Source organism: Ornithorhynchus anatinus, chromosome 9 (genome assembly GCF_004115215.2).
Source record: "Ornithorhynchus anatinus isolate Pmale09 chromosome 9, mOrnAna1.pri.v4, whole genome shotgun sequence".
Lineage (NCBI taxonomy): Eukaryota > Metazoa > Chordata > Mammalia > Monotremata > Ornithorhynchidae > Ornithorhynchus > Ornithorhynchus anatinus.
The window spans coordinates 33570584-33590869 of NC_041736.1; the positions used below are offsets into that span (position 1 = coordinate 33570584).

A 20286-nucleotide genomic window follows, 5' to 3' on the forward strand; every position below is an offset into this window, starting at 1 on the left:
TACTTACACATATTCAGGAAAACTCCTTGAAGGCAGGGATCATGTCTCCCACCTGTATCATACTCTGCCTAGTGCTCAGTACAGTGCTCAGCACAAAGTAAGCTCTCAACATACCGATTGATTCACATTTCAGTGGGTGCTCCTTTATTTTTTGTGGAGTTTAGTTGCCAGTTTGGGGAGTTTTAGGCTGTCCAAATGCAGGAAGTCATTCCTTGATGATGATATACTTATTCAGACAAGCACAAATCTCTCTGGGTGTGAAATGAAAGTATTGTATGGAACTATTAATGACACACTCCTTATAGAAGTGTAGTTTCCTACTACATTATAAACTAATCTGTATAAAGCAGAGTGTGTGATGCTGCCTGAGGCTATAGAGTATAAACCATCATTTCTCTTAATGGTGTGGATTATTCATTCATGCCTGATATCAGCTTGTGGCTAGCAAGTCATGGTGTTAAAACGGAGAGCAAAACATCGTTTGCTCCTTTTGCACCTGAATAACTCCCATTAACATTTATATGCATTATGCAACTGTGCTGCAAGGAAAAAACAAATCCAATATAGTAAAATGCTCCCGACCAGGGTTGTGGAGGTGAGAACAGTGTTCTAATTTGCTAGCTGGGTCACAGTGAATTGCAGGCTGAGAGCTGTGTGAAATTCCAAATCCTCCAATCAGGGGTCTGGTTGAAAGTTGTCAAGTGAAGCAGTATGGCCTAGTGGAAAGAACATAGGCCTGGGAGTCAGAAAAACCTGGGTTCTAATCCTGGTTCCACCACACATCTGATGCACAACAGTGGGCAAATCCCTTCTCTTCTCTGTGCTTCTAGTATCCTCATCTGTAAAATGAGGATTAAAGCCGTGAGCCCGATGTGGGACGTGAACTCTGTCCAATCAGATTAGCTTCTGTCTACCCCAGTGTTTAGCACAGAGTAAGCTCTTAACAAACATCATTAAAAAAAAAAAAAAGGAAGGTATTTCAGGGTAGGAAAGGAGGAAGCTAAATGTCCCAGAAAACAAAGGAGTGGATTACCTATATTTAATGGCCACTGGGATGCCTTCATTGCTCAGGGTTAGAGGCTAAAACTCATTAAGGAGTTAAGCCTTTATAAGGTGTGGAAATTTCTTGCTCTCTGACCCTCTGACTTGGAAGAAGATAATTGCGGTATTTAAGTGCTTTTTACCATTGGACACACCCCTACATAGGATTTGTAGTCTGAGGGAAGGAGAATAGGGCTGTTATCCTAACTTCAAGGATGATATAACTCAGGCACAGCGCAGTTAAGTGACTTTCCCAAAGATGCACAGCAGACGGGTGGAGGAGCTGGGTTTAGAACCCAGCTAATAATAAGAATTATGGTATTTGTTAAGCGTCTACTATGTGCCAAGCACTGTTCTAAGCGCTGGGGTAGATACACAGTAATCAGGCTGTCCCACGTGGGGCTCACAATCTTAATCCCCATTTTACAGATGAGGTAACTGAGGCACAGAGAGGTTAAGTGGCTTGCCCAAGGTCACACAGACAAGTGGCAGAGCCGGGATTATTCATTCAGTCGTATTTATTGAGCGCTTACTATGTGTAGAGCACATAGATTAGAACACAGAGATTAGAACCCACGACCCCTGACTCTGACTCCCAGGCCCATGCTCTTTCCACTAGGCCATGCTATGTTTTTTATTATGTTTTGTTTTCTCCCCTGCTTTGCCCCAATTTTACCTACCCAGTCGTGCTAATTCAACATGATTAGGCCAGTATTTTCCTCAATCACTGGCGTTATTGAACACCTATTTTGGGCAGAGCACAGAATTTAGCACCCGGGAGAGTAAAGTGGGTACACTTCCTGTCCTCAAAAATTTAAAATCTAGTAGGAGACAGAGATGAAAGCCAGTATGATCAAGGGAATGGGTGAGAAGGAGTTAATGCCTCAGCCAAGGGGTTTCTTTTTTTTTTAATCTGGGAGGTAAAAAAAAAAAATAAAGTCCAGCATCCATATAACTAGTGGTCCTAGTAGAAGAAGCATGGTCCTGGAAGTCAGAGGACCTGTCTTCTAATCCCAGCTCTGTCACTTGCCTGTTGTGTGACCTTGGGCAAGTCACTTAACTTCTCTGTGCCTCAGATACCTCTTCTGTAAAATGGAGATTAAGACTGTGAGCCCGATGCGGCACAATCACTGTATGCAACCCGATTGATCTAGTGTCTTCCCGCTGCTTAGTACGTTAACTGGTACATAGTAATCGCTTAACAAATATTATGAAAAAAACTACATAATCTGGTTCTTGTGCTAGAGGGTAAGCTCATCTTGAGACTGTAAGATCATTGTGGGCAGAGAATATCTGTTATATTGTCCTCTCCCAAGCGCTAGTACAGTGCCTGCACACTGCAGGTGCTCAATAAATACGACTGGCCATGCTAGAGTGTTGAACACTAGTCAGTGATCGATGAGCATAAAACAGACTTGACTGGACATCAATAGACCTCAATTTTATCACACTTTTTTTGTGTTGTCTTGTTGGCTTTAGCTATTAGAATACCACTGACTGCTAGCCAGTTACCAGGGTTTCTGTCCAGAAATGTGGACAGACCCCACTTTTTGGTGGTGAGACAAGGCACGGTGAAAATTACATGGTTGGTCTGGGAATACTCAACCTACCCACCTCTGGGAGGAGGATGGTCAATGCAGAATAGCAACAAATTTCATTTGCCGTGATTTGAAAGAAAAAAATTGCATCAGTCTGTCTAATTGGGGGAAAAAAATAGGGTTTTAGCAAGGAGAGAAATAATTAATGGAAGATCTAAGTTCTAGGCTTCATTTACCACTTCTGATATAACTGTGATGTTTAAGTGCTTATATGTGCCAAGCATGGGGGGAAAGCTCTATTCCTCTTCCCTTGATAAAGTGCTTAATACAGTGCTCTGCACACGGTAAGTGATCAATAAATACCATTGTTATGAGAATAAAAATGATGTCTTTTTCTCTGAGAAGATGGATACCATATGCTTCGAAAGAAAGATTATTTCGGTACCGAATGTTTAATATGAAACTGGAGAGGAAAAAGCATATTGTGGTTCCAGATACAGAATACATGACATTATGGGGTCAAGGGAAGTTGTCATCTTTTGCCAATTGTGAATAGTAGTGAAAGTTCCCCTCCTTATGGAGTCTAGGCCTGAACAAGGAGTGTGTGAAGCAAAACTTCATACTTTATTGCTTTTTTTAGCGGTTTTCTCTCATTATGTTTTAAGAAACCAATTAGTATTCATAAGACTCTACTGGTACCTTTTTTTGTATTTTAAATGTACATAGATCTGGGTGTATTATTTATAGATCTATCTGTGAATTTTGAAACGTCTAGTTCTCAAACTAAGGCAGCAAAAAAATTTAATTTTATTCAGGCCAGAGGAAAAAGCATACTACAAGAGGAAATGTATGCTTCCTTGTGTGATTAAACTTTCCAGCAGCATTCCTGCATTTACCATCATTAGCATTGTATTGTGTGTGTATGTGTGTGTGTGTGTGAAGTCCAGAATGAGGGTAAGTACATATGTGCAATTCTTGGAGTCTGAGAATGGCACCACCGATGCCAATTTTATTGCATGTGGCTGATTTAATCAAAGTATACCGGGAAAGCCTCTGTATGGTGTATGAATTTAATAATTGTTCCCTTGCACTGTTGCATGTGGTCATTGTGTTAGATGCCATTTTCTCTTCTCCGCCACAAGATGATGTGAACTGGGAGCCTCTACGTTAAGGCACTTACACACTCTTCTGTACCAGCTTATGTTTTGGCTAAGAACCTTCTTCCAACAGTGCGTGCCTGTTTTGGTTTGCCATACTCCATTATCCAGTCTGATATTTCAGTCAGTATTGATTGATCACTTCCCGAGTGCAGATCACTGTACTAAACACTTGGGAGAATACAACAGAGTTGGAAGACAAGTTCCCTGCCCACAAAGAGTGCACAGTCTAGAGGAAACTGTTTTGTTTGCACACTTTGTGTTCGCCTAACACGGGCATGTGAAATGAGAATGAATGAGTACCAATAGAGAATGTTTTCTTTCTTCATCATCATCAGTGGTCTATATTGAGCACTTACTCTGTACAGAGCACTGAACTAAGCACTTGGGTGAGTGCAGTACAACAGAGTTGGCAGACATATTTCCTTCCCACAAGGGGCTTATAAGTTTTTTCAAGAGTTGTTCACGTGCCTGACTGCCACCATGTGAGGCAACAAGAACGACTGACTGGCAATTGAGAATGAAGAACATTTTCTTGTCCTTTTCTGTACTGCCCTTGTCAAGGTATAAAATACCGACTCTCCAACAAGGCCAATTTCAAAAGTTTATTCCAACTTTTGCTCTGAGCCGAGCCAGGGCAAAATCCAGATGCCTGTCAGAGTTGCTATTGATGTATTTGCTGAGTCAATCTTTTGTGTGAGTTTATTTTTGTTTTGTCAGAATGCTTGCCAGATCTTTGTGAATTCTTGAGGGAATGTAATTGATGGATGGTGTACTTATCTCTTCCTTTTAAAAGGGGATGATTATCCTTGCAGAATAACACCCTGAACAGTCTTACTCCTGCACGAAGAAGGACTTAAATAATATGCAGTGCACTGAGGGGAAGGTGTGTGTGTGTCTGTGTGTCTGCAGGTTGCACATCCTAAGAGCTGCTTTTTTGTAAAATCAACAACTTCCTCTGTCACAGTTGACAAAAGTTAGTTCTTTTTTCCATTAAATTGTAGCTCACCTACTCTACCACAATTAGGTATTTTAATGCTAAACCCCACTTAGGTCCAAGTTGCCAACCCATCCCAGCTCCCTTGACATCAAAGTGGCCAATGTATTGATAACTGTCAATAATCTCACTGTCACTTTATTTAAAATCACAAACAGCAATCAAAGAATGGGAAACATTGGGACAATTGATTTTTAAGCTCTGTCTTCATGGTATCTCTTAGGATTAAAGATATTCTGCCTCCATTTTTCTACAGATCAGAGGATTTTGGTACTTCTTCCTCGCCCCCCCCCCCCCGCCCCGACCCCGATTCTCTACAGATAAATCTCATCAAATTGATTAAGAAAGAAGAGGTCAAAACATTCATTGCACCGCTTTTTGCTTGGGGATGAAAATGTGACAATCTGGAGTACCCCAAAAAATCTTATTTTCAGCAGTCTTACCACTGGACTTAGGACATTCCTTTTGCTATAACTTTGTTTCTAAAGGTTGTCTGTCATTTGCTACCACTTTACCTTTGGGATGTCTAATAGTATGCTCTGATTCAAAGAAGGGTAACATTATCCTTGCCAAAACCACATGTCACCTGGTGGTTTTACCATCCCTAGGGTGATGTAGAGAGTTGATGGTTCAAGGATTTTGGGGAAACGCCTAGAGAGAGTGAAAATTGACAAATGGGGTATCAAGCCGATTAAATTTCTCTCATTGATTTGGATGTCGCCTACAAGAATTATCTTCTTGGTTAATAGCCAGGAAATTCTCCTCCCTATGGAAAAGATAGCATTTGAGGTTCTTGCTTTGTAGAGCATTTTTCAGTCTTAGTCATCAACATCATCAAGAGCATCTATTGAGCACTTGCTGGGAACAGTGCCCCAAACTAGGCATTTGGGAACAGGCGATAGAAATAGCAGGCAGTCCCTGACTTCCAAGAGATAATGTGGGGAGATGGGGACACATAAACAGAAGCTTTTAACAAAGAGCCTCAGGTATTGGCCTCAGTTTCAAGGATGAGAACAGAAGCCACAAAATATTCAAGAGTTTGCTCAAGGTTAGAGAGGGAGTCAGGGATAGATTTAGCTCTGGATCCCTGAGCTATTGACTGGAAGTGTTTTCACCAGTGCAACTTTTTTTTCCCCAGTGTACTTAATGGCCATTTACAATCATTCTTTCCCAACAGAAATACTTTCTAAAAGCAGTTGATTAGCATGAATCCATAGAGTAAATGGAAAAAAAAATCGAGCATTATTATATATGGTATTAAGCACTTACTATGTGCTAGGGGTAGGAGTAGATACAAGATTTTTAGTAAGGCCAACAGTAATCATAAATGGAACAGGACTGGACAAAGAAATCAAAGATAGTTAAAGATATAGAAGAAGCATAATCAAAATAGCATGAGTTTGTCAGCAGAATGGGTTTGAAAAGGAAATCAGACAAGTACATAAAGTCACAATAGAATCAAGGTGATTACTCAAATTTCAGATTGAGAGATCTCGAATGAAAAGGAAAAAAATGAAAAGATTCCAACTGGCATAAAGAATAGGGATTAGCATCACCATAATGTGTGACGAAAATTGATTGAGGAGCCGAAATAAGCAACTGATTGGTGGAGAGGAGAGACTATGATTTAAATGTTGACTATGGTGTATTTTTCTCCACATAGAGTTTATTAATCACTTGGGAAACATTTATCTTGAGGAAGAAATAACATTTTACATCATATTTCAAATGGCTATTTGAAGTGGGCCATCTGTGTATCTGTCAGTATAAGCTGAATAAACTTAAAATGAGAGATCCTGAAAAAAGACCTGTCACAATTTGAAAGAAGCTCACTATAAAGTGAAATTAATTTTTAGTAACTCATTACTTAAGTCTTCCTTGTCCCATTAAAACCTTTCCTGTGGTGCCTAGAATGTCCAGTGCTTAAAGAAGAGAAAAACAATATTTTTAAAGCCTTTACTGATCTTTCAGTTAATGTCATATTTATTGAGCGCTTACTGGGTGCGGAGCACTGTACTAAGAGCTTGGAGAGTACAAAGTAACAGAATTGGTAGACGTTCCCTGCCCATAGTGAGTTTACAGTCTAGAGCTAATGACAATTTGGCCCGTTACAGGAATAGATGGCATTTCCTTTTGTGAAGTTGGCTTTCACCTACATTACATAAGAGAGGGGTAAATAGATCTGACACTGCCGTCTAAGAATGGATAAATATCAACTGGTGATTAGGCTTATGTTTCCAATAATTTTCACCCAAGAGATCCATTTCAGTGCCTTCTTGGGAATTAAGTGCTTAATACGGTGCTCTGCACACAGGAAGTGCTTCCCCCCACCCCCCAGATAGTGAGCTCGTTGTGGGCAGGGAATGTCACTGTTCATTGTTGTATCGTACTTTCCCAAGCTCTTAGTACAGTGATCTGCACACGGTAAGCACTTTATAAATATGACTGAATGAAATACTACCAATGGTGGGGAATAGAAATGGTTGGTTTCTGTAATTGTCAGAGCCTTGTATTTTCATCCTTATACACGTATGCATGTTTCTCAGCACCTAATCAAAGACTTGAATTTCTGATTTTCCTCTTTCTGGGGCATCCCCATTTTAATTAGGTAACACCTCTCCCACCTCTGGTGTCCAACATCAGCTGCCAACCCTAAAGTCTATCAGGATTAATATTTCATGATTCATATGTGCTCCTCCAAGTAATAAAGATTCCTTCTTCTGCAGTTGCATCATTGGTTCCCTCCCCCACCCCCCGGGATAGGTTATTTTCCTCCACTCCTTCTGCTCAAGATGCTTTGTTAAATATACATTTTTTCAGAACTGGGGGAGGCACAGGTTTAAATATACCTATTTATTAATTTAAATTTGGCTAAAATGAAAGTAGTGTCACCCACTTTTCCTGTCATTTTGTTCCTTCAGGTTATCTGGTTTTCCAGAAACTCTCTTCCTAATGTGAAGGTTGGCTGTCGTGAGGATTTACTCCTTACTGGAGGTTGAACGGAAATCTGACAGAGTCTGGAATCCAGAAGGTAAGCAGTAGTTGATTGAGTACGGATCGGATTTGGTCCTTGTGAACTTAAACCCATCCTGAAGGGATCTGACACTTTTGTACTTAGGACCAGTGTATTTCTGTGTATAAAAAATTTGCTTCAGAGACGGAAGGACCTCTTGTCCCGATTTGATGACAAAGGATCAAAGGTGGATGATCTTTCATGGGATTAAGTGAATGTCATCTCTCTTTCTAATTAGCGTAGAGTTTAAGAGAAATGAAGTTGGATCTGAAATAAAGAAGGTGAAAAACGTAGAGGAGTCTTATTGAGCCCTTCCCTCCTTGCAATTTACCTTTGTTTTGGACTTTCTCAAGGGTGTCCTTTGAGTATCTTTGACTTTCACGTATATGTCATGTAATATAATAAGTGAGCACATAAGGCTAGGAGTTTGGCCAGACACTTCTGGTCCACATCCTGCCTCTCTCGTGGAATGCCCTCCCTCCTCATATTCGACATCTGATAGACAATTACTCTCCCCTCCCTTCAAAGTGTTATTGAAGGCATATCTTCAAGAGGCCTTCCCTGACTAAGCCCTCTTTTCCTCTTCTTCCTTGCGCGTCATCCTGACTTGCTCCCTTTATTAATCCCCCCCAGCCCCACAACACGTACCTATGTATCTGCATTTATTTATATTAATATCCACCCCGCCCCCCCAGCTCCAGACTGTAAGCTCATTGTGGGCAGAGAATTTATCTGTTGTGATACTCTCCCAAGTACTTAGTTCAGTGCTCTGCACAGAGTAAGTGCTCAAATATGATGGACTGCCTGACACCCATGGAAGTTTCTGATGGAAAACACATTTGTTTTTTCCTTTTTAATTGGTTTGCAGAGCTAAGTAAAGTCAAATGCTAAGTATCTTCTCTTTTGAAGCTGATGGTCCCACGGTGATATTCATATGTCTTAATGTGGCCACAAAGACGATCTTTCCCATGTGTAGGTGATAGAGCACATTTTTTAGCTCATTGTCCATTTGGGGTTCACCTTAAAGGTTATGCTACCTGCTCGGAAGCTGCATTCAGGGAGGGGAATAAGGGGATACAAGTCTGGAGAGAAGCCCAGGGAATGGCTGAGGGGCAGCAAGAAAGATAAAGCCCTGGGGGGGAGAGAGTGAGGTCTAGTGACAAGAGCACAGACCTGGGTTTTAATCCTGGCTCTGCCACTTGCCTGATGTGTGACCTTTTGGCAAGCCTCATCTCTGGGCCTCAATTACCTCACCTGTAAAATGGGGATTCAATACCTGTTCTTCCCCGTACATAGATTGCGAGCCCCACGTGGGACAGGGATTGTCCAATCTGAGGAACTCATATAGTGTTTGCCACACAGTGCTTCACGTACTATTGATAGTAATATTTGTATCCTAATAGTGCGGCTCCTAAACCAAGGAATCCTCTGAAATGAGCTGCCCCTCTTAAGTAAACAAGGCCATACTTACTCTGGGCAGGGATAAGAGCTTCTAGTTTTGGAGCCAGATCTGGTTCACTTGGATCCAGGTATGGCTGTTGGGAACAGGTACCCTTTCTATTTATATTAATGTCTGTCTCCATCTTGACTGTAGACTCATTGTGGGCAGAGAATGTGTCTGTTTTATCCTTGTACTCTTCCAAGTGCATAGTACAGTGTTCTGTGCACAGTAAGCACTCAATAAATACAATCAACTGACTGGCTCTGTGGGAGCTACTGCTCCCCAGGCTCAGCACCATGAAGGAGATGCCATTACCTTCCCTATCTAGACTTTCTGGGCAGGAAGTAGTAACCTGCACCACCCCTCTGAGCCGGAAAGGAGCCCGTGGGGACCCAAGATGGTGGCTCCGTTCCTTGACCTCTGTTGGCGGGATGTGGCTCAGGCTGAGGATGGGCGGGGTGAAATGGAGCTCTTCTCCTCCCCTGAACCCCACGGAAGTGGCACGTCCCCTTCCCTGAATGCCACTGCCCCTCACGCTTGCCTGCCTGCCATCACCATTAGTAGGTCTCGGTGGTGCACGGTGGAGCAGTCAGTGAAGGGCACCGCTTACTGCCTTGGGCGCTGGGCACGGGTGGGGAGAGCAGCCTTGTTCCGGGGCCCTATGCACTGATCACTATAGCCGCGGGCCCAAAGAACAGGAAGCCTTGGCTCCACAAGTACCAGGTCCAAAGCTGCCAAGCGAAGAGATGGTGGCACAGGAGGAGGGTGAGTGAGAAGAGTGTAATTGGTTAATGGCACAGTTGCTGGTCCCCTGCAGGAAGAGAAGGATGAGGCAGAGCACCTGCACAGCATTAGGAATTGTGCATTCCCTTTCCTTTCTGAGGAAGGGGAAGAAGGCATTCAATTCCATACAGTTGCTCGCCTTCCCTCTCCAGCTCATTTCAAGCAAATCTGCTTGGATTTGTTTTAGACTTGCAGCTTTTCTGCCTCTATGCTAAAGCCTCTTCCTCTCTAGCTCGGTGCCAGCCAAAGTTTTACTTCTACAACTTGAATCAAGACCTCCCACCCACTCTAACATAGTAAGTGCTCAAATGTCACTGATTGTTGCGGGCAGGGAATGTGACTACCAACTCTGTATTCTCCCAAGCACTTCGTACAGTGCTCGGCAAACAAACGCTCACTAAATACTGATGATGATTGATAAATCTGCTTTAATGGATGAATGTGGCCCTTTGCAATCCTGCCTGCTTCCCAAAGAGGTAAGGGAGATTACAAAAAAAAACCTGTTAGCTTTCCTCTCTCCCTCTCACTTAATCACATTTATTGAGCACTTACAGTGTGCAGAACACTGTACTAAGTGCTTATAGTAAAATATAACAGAGTTGGTAGACACATCCCCTGCCTACAGTGAGCTTACAGTGTAGAGGAGGAGACAGATGTTAATATAAATGAATTATTGATATGTACGTAAGTGCTGTGGGGCTGAGGGAGGGGTGAATAAAGGGAGCAAATCCAAGTGCAACAGTGAGGTGACAAGGAGTGGGAGAGGAGGAAATGAGGGCTTAGTCAAGGAAGGCCTCTTGGAGGAAATGTGCCTTTGAAGGTGGAAAGAGTAACTGTTGGATTAGAAGAGGGAGGGTGTTCCAGGCTAGAAGCAGGCATGGGCCAGCAGAGATAGAAGAGATTGAAGTACAGAGAGTAGGTTGACATTAGAGGAGTGAAGTGTGCAGGCTGGTTTTATAGGAGAGTAGCAAGGTGAGGCAGGAGGGAGTAAGGTAATTGATTTAAAGCCAGTGGAAAGGAGTTTCTGTTTGGTGTGGAGGTGGACGGGCAGTGGTTCAAGTTTCTTGAGTCATGGGGAAAAAGGACTGAATATTCTTGTAGACAAATGATCCAAGTAGCAAAATGAGGTATGCATTGGAATGGGGAAAGACAGGAGGTAGGGAGATCAGCAAGGAGACTGATAAAGTAATCAAGGTGGGATAAGGTAAATGCTTGGATTAACATGGTTGCAGTTGGGATGGTGAGGACAGGGTGGATTTTAGTGATGCTGAGGAGGTTGAAACAGGATTTAGTGATCGAATATGTGAGTTGAATGAAAGAGTAGTCAAGGATAACACCAAGGTTATGGGACTGTGAGGCAGGAAGGATGTGGTACTGTCTACAGTGATGGGAAAAGCAGGGGGAGAACAGGATTTGGGTGGGAAGATGGGTTCTCTTTCGAACATGTTAAGTTTGAGGTGTCAGAACATCCAAATAGTGATGCCTTGAAGTCAGGAGGAAATGCAAAGTTGCACAGAGGGGGAGACGTCAGGTCTGGTGGTATAGATTTGGGAATCCACTTCATAGAGGTGGTAGTTGAAGCTTTGTGAGTGAATGAGTTCTCTAAGGGAGTGTATGTAGATGGAAAATAGAAGAGGACCCAGAATTGAGCCTTGAGAGGCTCCCACAGTTCAGAGGTGAGAGGCAGAGGAGGAGCCTGCAAAAGAGCCTGAGAATGAGTAGCAAGAGAGATAGGAGGAGAACCGGTAGAGGACAGTGCCAGCGAAGCCGAGTTTGGATAGTTTTCCCAGGCGGAGGGGATCGAGAGCAGTGTCAAAGACAGGTGAGAGCTCAAAGAGGATTTGGATGGAGTAAAGGCTGTTGGATTTGGCGAGAAGGAGATCATTTGTGACCTTTAAGAGGGCAGTTTCTGTTATTTCATAGTTTTACCTTCATAGTTAAGTTAAAGTTAATTCAATTATGTTTAATTGATCTGATTGGCTCTTGGCTCACTAATTGCCAAAAGGTTTCACTGTGTTCTGCAAGGGAAGGTGGCCAACCTTTGGTTTAGGTCCTGGGTGTCCCACTGGAGTTGCCTGGGCCACCCTGAAAACACAACTTCAGTTAGCGTCTTACGGACTAGCAATAGCATTCAGGAGAGAGCTTCAGAAATGTCTTGGTTGATTTAATAGGTCCCATGGCTGCATATCCCAAGCCCAAATCATTTAAAAAATACCAATGGACCTCCCCCCTCTGTGATGGGGATTAATTTCAGCCCTGGGAGAGTGAGCCAAATGGAGAAAATAGATTCTGGGTATTGGGTCTGTTTTAAAAATGAACAAAAAACTGACTCCTCGCTTAGGATTGCCCTCATTTTTCTTAGAACTAAACCGTACTGAGATTGCTGAGTTGAATGATAATAAAACAGTGGTTATGTTTGTCCTGTGTTTTATCGGTGGTCAAAACAGTGGGTCTTCCCCGCATGAGTGGTAATAGAACGTTGGACCAAAGGAGCTAGGAGTTCTGTCGACTCGGCCGCGGGCTCGGGCTCTGAGAAACAAACTGGAAAATGCTATCAGTTTTCCTGTGGAATTCTAGACCTATCACCCGACCTTTTCTGGTTCAGTTGTAAAATGAGAAACACAGTTGGATCAGGAGAAGGGAGCTCTCTGTGACATTGCATGATGGCCATCAGGATTGAAGGCACTGCATGGCCTTAACACCAGGCAGCCAACCACAAATATATTCAGAGCCCCCCGCAGGGTGTATATAGCCCTGTACTAAGCCTAAGCACTGAGGAGAGGGTATGGAAATCCAGAAACTAGAGAGTGAAATAAGGGACAGAATTTCAAGATCTAGCTGACCCACTCAGAAATTGAGAGATATTTGGCACCATGATGGCTACAAGCAAGCCACATTAAGGTTATACTTAATTATTATTACTATTAGTAATAGAAATAATTGTGGTACTTTTTAAGCACTTAATAGGTGTCAAGCACTGTATTAAGTGCTGGGGTAGGTCATTGAGTTGCACACAGTGCCCGTCCCATATTCTACTCTGTCTTAATCCTCATTTTACAGATGAGGTAACTGAGGCACAGAGAAGTGAAGTTACTTGCCCAAGGTCACACAGCAGACAGGCGGCAGAGCAGGATTAGAACCCAGGTCTTTCTGACTCCCAGGCCTCTGTGCTATCCACTAGGGCATGCTGTTTCTCTATTTTACTACAAGTCACAAGTTTCCTTGTGCCTGCTGGGGCAAATCCAAGGCTCAGTCAATCCAGGGCTGTGCAGATTGCCATACAATTCAAGATCGGCACAGATGAAAAATTTTCTGGATTCTGCTGAATAAAATCCAAACTTATGAGTTAGTCTAACCATCCAATCACTGATATGGAGAGGGTGTCTGAAAATTGCGAGGTTAGAATTTTTCTTAGCCATCCTTCTCTTCCCATTGTAAAAGAAAGGCCAAAACACATCCCTCTGCATAGAACACCATCTTTGGGGAAAAATAAACATTGAGGTCCAGGCTGTGCATAATGGGAAGTCTTTGAGGTCAGAATGGGCCATCTTCTGAGATATTCAGGCACTGAGCTTTAAAGCACTTTATCATCTTGCCCCCTCCCACCTCACCGCTCTGCTCTCGTATGACAACCTGGCCCACACTTCACTCCTCAAAATACCAACCTACTCACTTACCTTGATCTCATCTATCTCACTGCCAAACTCTGGCCTATGTCCTGCCTCTGTCCTGGAACATCTTCCCTCTTCATATCTAACAGACAATTACTCTCCCTGCCTTCAAAGCCTTATTGAGGCACATCTCTCCAAGAAGCCTTCCCTAAGTCCTCATTTCCTCTTTTCCCACTCCCTTATTCACCCTGCTTTGCTCCCTTATTCACCCCTCCTTCAGGCCCACTGCATTTATGTATTGTATCCGTAACGTTTATATTAATGTCTCTCTCCTCACCCCTGAGACTGTGAGCTCATTTTGGGCAGGGGATGTGTTTACCAACTCTGTCATGTGCTCTCCTAAACACTTAGTACAGTGTTTCGTATACAGCAGATGCTCATAAACAATTGTTTGAGCTGAGATGCTTCTCAGACTTCTATCGGGGACCTTCCTCAACCTATAGCGTAGTGGGAATGAATGTTCCACCTCGTTTTAGAGATGGTCTCACCATTTCCGTCACTGGGGAGAAAAGTGCAAAGCTTTCTGAAGGAGAAGATTGGACTATTAAGGTCTCGTTAATCTCCCTCAGCAAGTGGAGTTCGTTTGGCCCAGTTGCTCTATGGCCTTGTCCATTTGGATCACATAGAATCACAAGATGCCTTTTACACCTATCTAAAGGGATTGTTAAAGCATCATGCCAGATGGATGAAAGCTTCACTGTATAACTACCAACATCAACCCACTCTATTGTATTGTACATTCCCAAGTACTTAGTAGAGTGCTCCACACACACTAAGCTCTCAGTAAATACACTGATTGTCAACCTCATTCTCAGGAGCAGCCATGGTGTGCAGGGAGCTCCGTAGTAGAAGCCTGGGAAAGTAGAAGACATTTTCACAGCACTAGAAGAGTTTTCAAGCTAATGGGGGAGACAGGCACACGGAAATGAAGTACCCATGGGAGCAGAAAAGAAAGCATGAATATGAGTAATTGAAAGAAGATGAATAAATGGAATGAAGTGCGATATGCAAGTGATGGCTAATGGGATGACTAATTGATTTTTTTTCTTTTATATGGTATCTTTTCAAGTGTTTACTGTGTCAAGCACTGAGGTAGATACAAGTTGGTCATGTCGGCCAGAGTCCCTTTCCCAGGTGGGGCCCACGGTGTAAGTAGCAGGGAGAAGAGGTATTAAATCCCCATTTGGCAGATGAGGGAACTGAGGCCCAGAGAAGCTAAGTGACAGGTACGTGGTAGAGCTGGGAGAACAACTCGGGTCTTTGACTCCCAGTCTCGTGCTCTTCCCACTAGGTCACACTGCTTCTCAGTGTATAGATAATCCAGTCATCTGCCAAACAAATGAAAAATCAACACTGGGGACCCAGAGTGAGGTCAGTCTGGAGATATTGGAAGCCATAGTCCTTAAAACTTCAGGATCCTTGCCGATCAAGTAACCCCGTGTGTCCAGACCTGAGCTCTCTGTAGGCCAGATGTTGAACACTCTTGGGGGTTTCTTTCCCGTTTTCCTGTCATTGAATGTTCAGAAAATCCAGTAGCAGTAGTGCTGGTATTCACTGTGTCAGGGACTGCAGGCCATGGATTGCTCTTTTCAGTCGTCGTTCTTCAGTCTTGAACACAGCACCCTCAAATCCAGTGCCTCACAACCATTTGGAAAATCACAACTTAGTTTGGAAAAGGAATACAGAGTGGGTGTTGTCTAATATGATCCAACAGCACTTTTAATGGGGAAGCAGTGTAGTTTAGTGGGTAGAGCATAGGCCTGGGAGTCAGAAGGACTTGGGTTCTACTCTTGGCTCCGCCACTTCTCTGCTTTGTATCCTTGGGCAGATCACTTAACTTCTCTCTGACCATTTACCTCATCTGTAAATTGGAGATTAAACCTGTGAACCCCAGGTGGGACATGTGTCTGTGGGAAGGTGTCCAATCTGATGAGTTTGTATCTACCCAGTGCTTAGAACAGTGCCTCGCACATAGTGAGCGCTTAGCAAATACCATTAAAAAATGGAAGGATTGGTTACTTACATAAACCCCTATGTATTGATGTGAGAAATGGTTTTGGAAAAAGCCTTTCTCTCTTCACATTTTTTAATTCATCACTTTAAAACCTGTTCGTGGAACTGAATACGAACTCCAAGGTTAATTGTTGTCTTCCACACTGTTACTAGGTTACCTTTTTAATGCAGAAATATTATTTTAATGACTTTTTGGTTAACATATGAATCGGGGGGGTTTTATCTAAATGAGTAACTACAAATCAAGGGAAGATCCCTTGTGGGTTGCTAGGATGCAGATGTCTTATAAAATCAAGGTTTAGGACTGTGAATAAGCCTTATGTTTTACCCATTATTTTTGTAGCCAGGTCACTTACAAATAACAGCGGGGAAAACGAAATTGGCAGCTTTAATGAGCAATCCAAGAAACCCAGACTAGGAAAGCAATGTGTTTAAGGGCTATCCAGTCCTCAAGATATGTGGCTGACATACATAATGGTAAATGAGATGAACCACTAAGAGTGATTCAAAATCCGGATACACCTTCAGTCCATCAAAGGTACATTCTGAGCATCTCTTGAGTGAACACTGCACTAAGTGTAAGAGGAACAAGGTAGTAGTTCTGTCACCCAAGACCTTGTAACTTAATTGGGGAGATTGGCAAATTATTTACAAATAGTAAATAATTTTGGACCTTGTCTGAAAGATCAGACACTATTCCGGCCAAGATTTCTCAAGCAGGAAAGGGATGTTGTGCTCAACCACTTGCAAAAGCTCTTCCTCAAAATATAGAAAACTGAGGAAATAGCACTATGATGACCACTTCCAAACCACTTATTCACTGGGGCAATCCCTGGGGTACTACGTGCATACAGTTAAACTTTGTAGCTTCTCCTTACCTGCAATTTATTTTAGTGTTTGTTTCCCTCACTGGACTGTAAACTGCTCAAGGGCAGTGATTGTGTCTGCAAACTATTGAAATCTGAGTTGGCAGAGGGCGAGTCACAGATTATCCCTAAATCCATGAATCAATCTCAGTGAACAAAACTGCAAAAACCACTGTGGAATCTCATTTCTCAGCATTGCTGGCATGATCTTTGCCAGAGTCCTGAAGAAGAACATATATTTAACCAGAATGGCATGCCAGTTTAAGAGTACAGCAGGGCATAATGACATATTTGCTGCAGACAGCTACAAGGAAAATGTAGAAAACAGTACAAAACTCTGCTACAAACAATTTGGCGATATAATAAAAGTATTTGGTGCTATCAGCTGATCTGGACTGTAACAACCCTTGAAAATGCTGGACTCCAATTTCAAATTAGTCATGAGCACAATATTATTCTTTTTCAGGGGTGAAGGGTAGAGGGGTCCAGCCTTGTGAAATCTTGTGGGGACTGTGTGATTCTCCACTGACAGCAGGGAAGTGCAAAACTGTCCATTAGGCCCAGTTTTGTTGACTGTCTTCCTTGCACTTATACCTAAGGGACCTGGACACTGGGTTTAGAATAGCTTCTAAACTCCTGGGAGACATCTCTGATTCAGTTGATTTAAGAACATCATCTCAAAGTCTCGAGTTGTGAATGCTGGTGACTGTGCTCTGGAAACATTCACGAGAAGATATGCAGGTAAAGGGGAACTACTTTTTCAGAGTCAGAGTATTATGAGTTAACCAATAGTTGGAAGAAAAGCAAGATTTTTGTGTCATTCCCCATCAGCAACACTGAGTTAAATGCTAGCCCTGGATTTTGCATTTTAAGCAGTCCTCTTTCCCCCTTCTTCCAAGCAAACTGATTCAACCTCATTTGTGACTCTGTTCTCCTGCTCACTCATTGCTCTTGTCTTTCCCTACATATATATTGAATTACTTCCCCCTTCTGCTCCTTCAAACCACACCCTTACCCTCTTTCCAAACCCTTCTAAAAGTCTCTGTCTCTGAGGCCTGCTGTAATCCCCCTCTTTCCCAGTCATGCCATCTTATTCCAACAGCTACCTTGGCACCTTTGAATAGATTTTGGAAAGAGCACGGGCTTTGGAGTCAGGGCTCATGAGTTCGAATCCCAGCTCTGCCACTTGTCAGCTGTGTGACTGTGGGCAAGTCACTTAACTTCTCTGTGCCTCAGTTCCCTCATCTGTAAAATGGGAATTAAGACTGTGAGCCCCACGTGGGACAACCTGATTCCCCTGTGTTTACCCCAGCGCTTAGAACAGTGCTCTGCACATAGTAAGCGCTTAACAAATACCAACATTATTATTATTATTATTTATTTAATAATTGTTGTATTTGTTAAGCACTGAGCATGTGTCAAGTCCTGTACTAAGTGCTGGGGTAAATCCAGGATTCTCTAGATGGTAAATTTGTATTAGGCCAGGAACATGTCTACTAATTCTGTTGTATTGTTCCCCCCTCAAGAGCTTGGTACCGTGCTCTGCACATAATAAACGATCAAATACCATTCATCGGATCCCACATGGAGCTCCTGTTCTGAATAGGCAGTAGAACAGGTATCGAGTCCCCATTTTGCAGATGAGGAAACTGAGTACCAGAGAAGTTAAAAGATTTGCCCTAGTTTACACAGGAGGCAAGTGGTGAAATGGAGATTAAAAACCAGGTCCTCTGATTCCCCGATCTGTGTTCTTTCCACCAGGCCTTTCTTTTAGGAAGCACAATTTGTGTTGGATTTTCAAGGTGTCGAAGAGGGCCCAGAGCAGTAGTTGAACTGGGCTTGAAACATTATTCAGAAATGTGTGATATGAATGTTCAGTTAATTGCAGGGATATTGTCGTCCACTAAGGACCCTGTGAATTTTAGACAATCCAGTGCATCACTGACAAAATGGATAAAGAAGCTATGGTTTATATACCAGCAGCTAAAATGGTGGGATTTTAAAACTGCATCAATTTTCAAGGAAGTAGATTCATTTATGAATATGAATGGGGAAGACTACTATAATGGAGTGAGGAATTGTAAAGTATGCAGAGTGTTCAAGAATTAGCCTGTTGCAAAATGTTTTAAGAAGAAAAGACTGATGCAGTTCAAGCTAAATGGGATAAATTCTTCACCAAAGTGGAAAATCCATTACCACGGTCAGCAGAGCAAGCTTTTACAAAATTCTGTGGCTCTTATGGGATTGATTCTTGTCCGTGTCTTTACATTTTGTGTTTTTTGTTAGTTTCACCATTTTTTACATGTCAATGACTGGCCCTGTTTATTTTTAGGTTCTGAGCTTCCCAAGGCTCAGGGAATTGTATCTAATTGATATCTGTGTACTTTTCCTACTGCTTGGCACACATGAAATACTTAATAAAAGCTATTGCTGCTGCAGTGCTTGAGGATGTAACCAGAGATCTGAATACACTGCCAATCAACCAGGAACCTTTTCCAGCTTAACAGGCTATGAAGATTATAATGATGATATTTCTTAAGCACTTACTCTATGCCAAGCAGTGGGGTAGATACAGTACATGCAGATTGGACACTGCCTCTGTCCCATATAATAATGTTGGTATTTGCTAAGAGCTTACTATGTGCCAAGCACTGTTCTAAGCACTGGGGTTGATACAGGTAGTCAGGTTGTCCTACATAGAGCTCAGTCTTTATCCCCATTTTACAGATGAGGTCACTGAGGCACAGAGAAGTTAAGTGATTTGCCCAAGATCACACAGCTGACAAGTGCAGAGCCTGGATTAGAACCCATGACCTCTGACTCCCTAGCACTTTCCACTAAGCCACGCTGTTTCTCTAATAAGGATCCCAGTCTAAGTAGGAAGTAGAACAGAGTTTGTATCCCCACCTTACAGATAAGGAAACTTAGACCCAGAAAAGTTAAGTGATTTACACACTGCACACAGTAAACGCTCAATGATGATGATGATTTAGGGACTTCTGTATAGAGCCACTCTTCCCTCCTTCAAAGCCTTATTGAAGACACATGTTCTCTAAAAGGCCTGCCCTGACTAGGACCTCATTTTCTCCTCTTCTACTCCCTTCTGCGTAGCCCTTGTACTTGGATTGATTTCTTCCTTTCGCCCCTCCCTTAGCCCCACGACACTTAAAAATAATTTAGAGATATGTATATTAAAGTCTCTCGCCCTCTCGAGATTAAGCTCAGGGAACGTCTTCCAACTCTGTTACATTGTGGTCTTCCAACATCAGTATTGTACTCTCAACACCATTGATACTGAAGTTGAGACTACTCAGGACCAAGGCCCAGTTGTCAGCCTTAATGGGAGACACCAGGACCTCCTAGATAGAAATTAGTGACAGAATTAACTTATGTGTTTTCAGTGATAGTACTTCATTGTGTTGAGGGTTTTCTGGGTGTATGTTGGTTCCTAAGCCTTTCTTCAGGTTTATAGCCTGTGGGACAGCACTGCTTTTCCTACCCTGGAACATGCCTATTTCAAAGAATAAACGCCCCCTCTCTACTGCTTTGTCGCATCCTGGCCGTTCTCCTCTGCCTCTTCTGGCCTCTACCACTCTCATTTCTGACAATTATGTGGTATAATTTTCTCCCTGGGAAAAAAATGTGATGCATCAAATATGGTAATTCCACAATGATAAATACATCAGAATTTTTTTTAATGGTATGTGTTAAGCATTATGTTCCAGGCACTGTTCTAGGATCTGGGAGGTTACAAAGTACTCAGATT

The 20286-nt window shown here is 42.6% G+C and overlaps 1 protein-coding gene across 3 annotated transcripts in view; it reads left to right on the plus strand.

Moving 5' to 3' along the window:
- KLHL29 (kelch like family member 29) overlaps positions 1-20286 on the plus strand; it is a 525589-nt gene that overhangs the window by 83975 nt on the left and 421328 nt on the right. For all 3 annotated transcript variants that reach the window (XM_029072272.2, XM_029072273.1, XM_029072271.2), the window contains exon 2: positions 7655-7764. The gene's annotated coding sequence lies outside the window, so the exon portion shown is untranslated. The remainder of the gene's footprint in view (positions 1-7654; positions 7765-20286) is intronic.